At 52.7% G+C, this 6,039-nt stretch overlaps 1 pseudogene; it reads right to left on the reverse strand.

The window, feature by feature from the left end:
- Window positions 1–634: 634 nt before the first annotated feature.
- Window positions 635–1,632, reverse strand: LOC141585220 (uncharacterized; annotated as a pseudogene).
- Between the last annotated feature and the right edge of the window lie 4,407 nt (window positions 1,633–6,039).

A 6,039-nucleotide genomic window follows, 5' to 3' on the forward strand; every position in this document is an offset into this window, starting at 1 on the left:
TGGTGTTTTTTTGTTAATCCCTAGTACATGGCCCGCTGTAAACACCCAGGACACCCAGGAAATGGTCCTTGCTGTTTGATTTTCTTCATCCCCAGTCTCAAGGGGAAGCCAGCCCAATGAGAACAGACATTTGCTGTCAGGCTGTCCCTTAAAGAGTCACTGAAAGGGCCCTAGGGTGGGATGGTGGGAGATAAGAACCATGAGAGGAGCTGGCACAAGGGAGTTACATGGGACCAAGGGTCCAAGAGAGGCAGAACAGAAAATGCTGCCAGCTGATGGGGAGGAAAGGAAGTCATAGGCTTGGACACTGAGGGGACAGAACATCTCCGTGTGCACTCTCATCTCTTGTAGTCAGCAGCAGGTGGTCACAAGGAGGGCCCTGCACCAAGTGCCTCCATGAAAGATCCAGAGGTAAGAGGCACCTGAGCTGAGGTACAGTGACCCTGCAGGCCAGCCCTCCAGCCCCCTCCCACAGTGGCGGCTGGGTGCCCCTCTGCCAGCTGAGATAGACCCCACACACCCCAACCCTAATGATTGTTCTCTCTACCTCTCCCCCGATCCTCCCCCAACTCCTCCTCTCTGCATGTGCCTCAGAGCGCACACCAACTACAAATAGCCCTGGACTCAAGCTCCATCACAACCAGTGAACTGAATAACACCATCGACTTATTGGTAAGAGTCTGTGGGGTCCCCTGATTTCACACTGCCAATCCTGGGCTCCAGTTTCACCTTGGATCTGCTGTGGGTGAGTTGAAGGGTGCTATGGGGAGCCAGCACTGGATGCAGAGCTCAGAGGCCAAATGCCCACTCTGGCCTTACCTGGCTGTGGCCTTGGCCAAGTCCTAGGTGGAGGACTAGGTACTTGGACAGTGAAGGTACAGAAGAGTAGCTTTAGTATGTTACGATTTGTGTAAAGAGAGAAAATGTGTGTGTGTATACACATTTGTGTAAAGAGAAAATTGTGTGTGTGTGTGTGTGTGTGTGTGTGTATACTATAATAATATACATAAAACATGTCTGTAAGGATTTGTGAAAAACTCAGGAGAGAGCACAGGTGGCTGGGAGATACTTTCCTTCTGTGCCTTCTGAGTTTTGGACTATGAGAATGTATCATCCTTTCAAAAAGTGAACAAAAGATTCATTTCCCCCTTCCTGTCTGTGCCCCCACCCCCAGCAGGAAATAAAATGGACTTAGAGGATCAGATGGACCTGGGTGTTCAAATCCCAGCTCTGTCTAAGTGATCTTAGGCAACCACCTAACCTCTAATACTCCATGTTTTCCATCTACACAGTAGAGGTAATGGTAGTAACTGCCTCACATGGTGGTTGTGAGGTTAAATGGGATTGTTAGCATTCTACCTGGTGACCCACTTGATAAAGGTTCCAACAGCAGTAGTAATAACAGGAATAACAATAGAATATGATCTGATTTCTCTGGGCCTCTGTGAACCAGCAGTAAATTTGATCACTTTGCCTGTCCCTTCCAACTTTACTGAGTTCTTTTAAAATCCAGACCATGGGCCTTGATCTTTACTGACCGAGTTGTGTATTAAGCTATACCCTAGCCCTTTTAAGGGGCGTCATGTGGAATGGCCCAAGCTCTTCAGATTGAAGCTTCTCCCTCTCCACCATCCAGCCCTTGAGCCACTGTGAAGCAGTCCTTGAGCAGCAGTTACAGCAGTTTCTACAGGAGCGGGAACTGCTCAAAGCACAGGTGGCGGAGGTGAGACTTTGCAGAGAGAGGGATGTGAAAGGAAGATGACCCCAGGTGGCCAGGAGCAGGTGAGGACCAGTGACAGCCCTTCCTAACTTCTGGGTCCATTCTTGCAGGTGACGGAGTGTCTTAAGAAAGCTCAGCTAGAAAGAGACACATACGCTCAACAACTCAAAACAGAGAGGACGCGGTGGCAGCAGCAATTGCTGAAAATGGCAGGAGAAGTGAGAGCTGACCCTTCAGCCCCACACCTTAGATAGCTCACTTGATCTTCCTGGGCATCTGTAAAAAGAATAGTCCAGCCAGGGGTGGTCACAGGACTGGGCTTTGTGGAGCTGGGGGCGGAGAGGGAGATGGTAGCCTGTCCAGCCACCAGCCCCTCTCTCCAGGGCCCTTTCCCCCTGTGCTTTGGGCAGATGGAAATATTCAAAATGGAGAAAAGGCAGGACATAATGAAAATCGAGGAGCTGAAGGGGAGCCTTGCCCTCCTACAAAACCATCTGGGTAAGATGGGGCTGGCGTGACCCGGAGCAGGACTGGAGTCAGAGGGCTGTTGAGGTGGCTTAGAGTGCACCGGGGAGGCGGGTGGCTGGAAGGGCTTTGAGGTAGAGGGAAAGAGGTCTGTGCCAGGAGATGGCAAGTCTTGTAATCTCCATGAGCCTCAGTGTCCCCATCAGCAAAGAGGGAGGGGTTTCCATTGTCAGCCACCCACAGTGCTCTCTATCTGAAAGTGGCTCAGAAGACTGGCTACCATTTGGGTGCAAGGAATCATTAGCAGTGATGGAAGGTTTGGGGAGCTTCAGAGGAGCTGTGCACCCAGAATAGTTTTGTTGTTGTTGTTGTTTTTTATTGAGAATCCAGAGGCCCTTATCGTCTGCTTCCTTTCTCAGCTGGACCCTCAATCCTGAAGCCCCCAGCAGGACCCTCTGACTTGGAGAAAAACCTAAAAACTGAAACCAAGTACCTGAGAGACGAGCTGCAGGAACAGGAGAGACTGCAGGAGGCGAAAATGAGGCTCCGGGAGCAGGAGGTGAGGCTGAGAGAACAGGAGGAGAGGCTTCTTGAGCAGGAGGGGCTCCAGGAGCAGGAGGAGGAGCTGGTGTGCTGCCCACCTGCGGAGCCTGCCCTGATTCCCAGCCCTCCAGGCCTTTGTTTTCCCACCTATAAAATGGAGGAGTGTATGAAATGGGGCATCTAAAGGCACCTGTGAGTCAGAGTCCTGCTCTGATTTCTGTGGGAGAAAGGAGACAATTTTTCTAACCTGACTCCACCCTTCCTGGTGCCATGGGAGGCAGACACCAGGTTCTGGGGTCTCCAGCTGCAGTGGGTGGCCGCTGATTGCTTCTCTCTGTCCAGAAGAATGAGAACAGGAGCGCACTGCATTTGGAGCAGGAAGTACAGGAACTGCAGAAGCTTGACGAACAGGAGACGGTAACCTCTGCCCCATCCAGGAGGGCTGGGAAGCAGGCACCGGCCTCTGGGGAGGGGAGGTACAAGGCCAAAGGCAGCTCCACCCTGGGGTCAGGTGACCCCACACCCTCCAGGGCAGTCCTGTGACCGTTTCTTGCTTCCTGCCCCCTGACTTTTAGAGGCGGGTAGCCCTGGTCTCCTCCCAGGTCTGGACATCATCATCCCAGCTCAAGGCATGGAGCTCCCCAGTCATAGGGCAAGAGACTGTGGTGTGAGAGGCTCTTTATGCTGGGTGCGGAGGCTCACACCTGTGATCCCAGCACTTTGGGAGGCTGAGGCAGGAGTTTGAGACCAGCCTGGCCAACATGGCAAAGGCTCACCTCTACTAAAATTATAGCAACAACCACAACAACAAAGCTGGGCGTGGTGGCCCACACCAGTAATCCCAGCTACTCAGGGGGCTGAGGCATGAGCATCGCTTGAGCCTGGGAGCTGGAGGTTGCGGTGAGCTGAGTTTGCACCACGACTCTCCAGCCTGGGCCACAGAGTGACACTCTGTCTCAAAACAAAACAAATCAAATCAAAGCAAAGCAAAACGAAAGTCTCCTTAGATCCAAACTGGATTCTGGCCTCGGTTCCACTGGTCACCATTCGACTACTTTGTATCTCTAAGTCTCTGTTTCTTTAACTTGCAAAGGAAGTTAGTGTTTTCCTCGCGTGGGTGCTGAGGATTAAATGAGATGATGCGTGGAAAGCATTAGGCATGTGGCACACTTGGCAGATGGTGGTCGGCTCCCTCTGCTTTTCCACCAGTCTGTGGCCTACAGTTTCAATGGTGGAAGGAAGGAAGTGAGATTTCAGGCTGGGGAAGGAGGAATGGGGTTCTAGGCAAGGGAGGCAGTCTCTTAGGCCGGAACCAGGGGCCAGGCGCCTGGGCAGGCCACCTTCCTCTCTGGTCTCTCCCAGACTCCCTTATGCTCTTGGTTTCTCCACCTTCTGATTCCTCTGGACCCCAACCCCTTCCGGGAGCCAGTAGTCGGACACCTTTGTGACTGACAGGTGCACTCTCTGAGGCCCCAAGGGAAGGGGCTATGCTCCACCTCCCTGCCCAATCTGTCCTGTGTATGCCCCTACAAGAATGCTCCCCTCTTGCCTTCAGGTGCCATTTCTGAATGCTTCTGGAGCTGGTGCCCAGGAGGAGCAGACACGGCTCTCTGAGCAGCTCCAGCAACAACAGGTGTGCTGCCAGCACCAGGCTCACACGGTGGCCTCGGCCCTGAGGGAGCCAGAGGCAGCGTCCATGGCCATAGGGGCTAGGAGGGAATATGGGTGTGGTGAGACCCAGGAGCCCTGCAGGAAGCCATCGACAAGCTGCAGGTGAGTGAGTCCTGACAGGGGCCATGAAGGGAGGGGGTGGGGCAGATCACTGCCAAGATGTGACCCCGTTATTTTGGCTCCAGAGAGACTTCATTGACATTGTAAAGGAGAATGTGGACCTCAAGGAGCGGGTGGAAAAACTAGAACTCGGACTGATCCAGCTCTCTGGAGAGAGAGACACGATAAGTGAGCAGGAGGCCGGGGCAGGGCAGGGGAGCTGCAGGGTGGTGGAGAGGCCCCAGCCTCTGAGCCTGTCCTCCCGCAGGAAAGTCCGTCAAACCAAATGACCATCAGAGGGCAGTGGCCAAGACACAGCACCAGAAGAAGAAGGATGTTAGCATGCTGTCCCAGGCCGAGGAGGGGATGAAGGTAAGGTGTACAACCTCTCTGCGGGAGTGAGGGGATGGGGGTGGGCGTGAGTGTGGGTGCCGGCACCGGCATGGAAGCTGAGCACCCCTATCTCCAGGTGGAGCTGCTGGAGCTGCAGGGGCCAGTGATGTCACTTATGATCGACCACGACGTCCAGCACCCTGCTCATGAGTCCACTCCAGGGGCCCCAGCCCCCCAGGAGCTTGGTACTACTGACAAGGATGGTGAGTAGAGCCCTCAGGCGGGGTGGGCAGGCAGGAGAAGGGGAGGCTGGCACTGTGCTCAGATCCCCACCTCCTTCTCTCCAAAGAATTTTGTGAGGTGAGCCTGGACGATGACAGCGACAGCCTGGAGCCTGCAGGAGGGAGGATACACCACACCCCACTGTACAGCAGATGTTGCATTGCTTTGTGAGTTGTGGGATGGCCAGCAACACCTACCCTTGGGTAGCAGTCCCTCTATGCCATCCTTTTACCCCGCTGCTGTGAAGGAGGAAGTAAACATCACCGTCAACTAAGAGCTGGCCAAGAAATTTACGAAGGAACAAAGTTATAGGATTAGTCTTCTACATGTTACTTTATTTAGATGTTAGAGCTCATGAAACACTCATGATCATTTGTGTTTCTAATTTATAGTTTATTTGTAAAAAGTTAAAGGAGAGTGGGTCTTCATGTGGCTTTCACTGATGTTCACTCTGGCATACTTTAGGGTTTTTCTTTTTTTTTTATTGCATTTTAGGTTTTGGGGTACATGTGATGAACATGCAAGATTGTTGCATAGGTACACACATGGCAGTGTGGTTTGCTGCCTTCCGTCCCCTCACCTGTATCTGTCATTTCTCCCCATGCTATCTCTTCCCACCTCCGCACCCCCCGCCCCTCCCCCATTTCCCACCAACGGACCCCAGTGTGTAGTGCTCCCCTCCCTGTGTCCATGTGTTCTCATTGTTCAACACCTGCCTATGAGTGAGAATATACGGTGTTTGATTTTCTGCTCTTGTGTCAGATTGCTGAGAATGATGGTTTCCAGGTTCATCCATGTCCCTGCAAAGGACGTGAACTCATCGTTTTTGATGGCTGCGTAATATTCCATGGTGTATATGTACCACATTTTCCCTATCCAGTCTATCATCGTTGGGCATTTGGGTTCGTTCCAGGTCTTTGCTATTG

Source organism: Saimiri boliviensis, chromosome 7, assembly GCF_048565385.1.
Source record: "Saimiri boliviensis isolate mSaiBol1 chromosome 7, mSaiBol1.pri, whole genome shotgun sequence".
In the NCBI taxonomy this organism is placed as follows: domain Eukaryota; kingdom Metazoa; phylum Chordata; class Mammalia; order Primates; family Cebidae; genus Saimiri; species Saimiri boliviensis.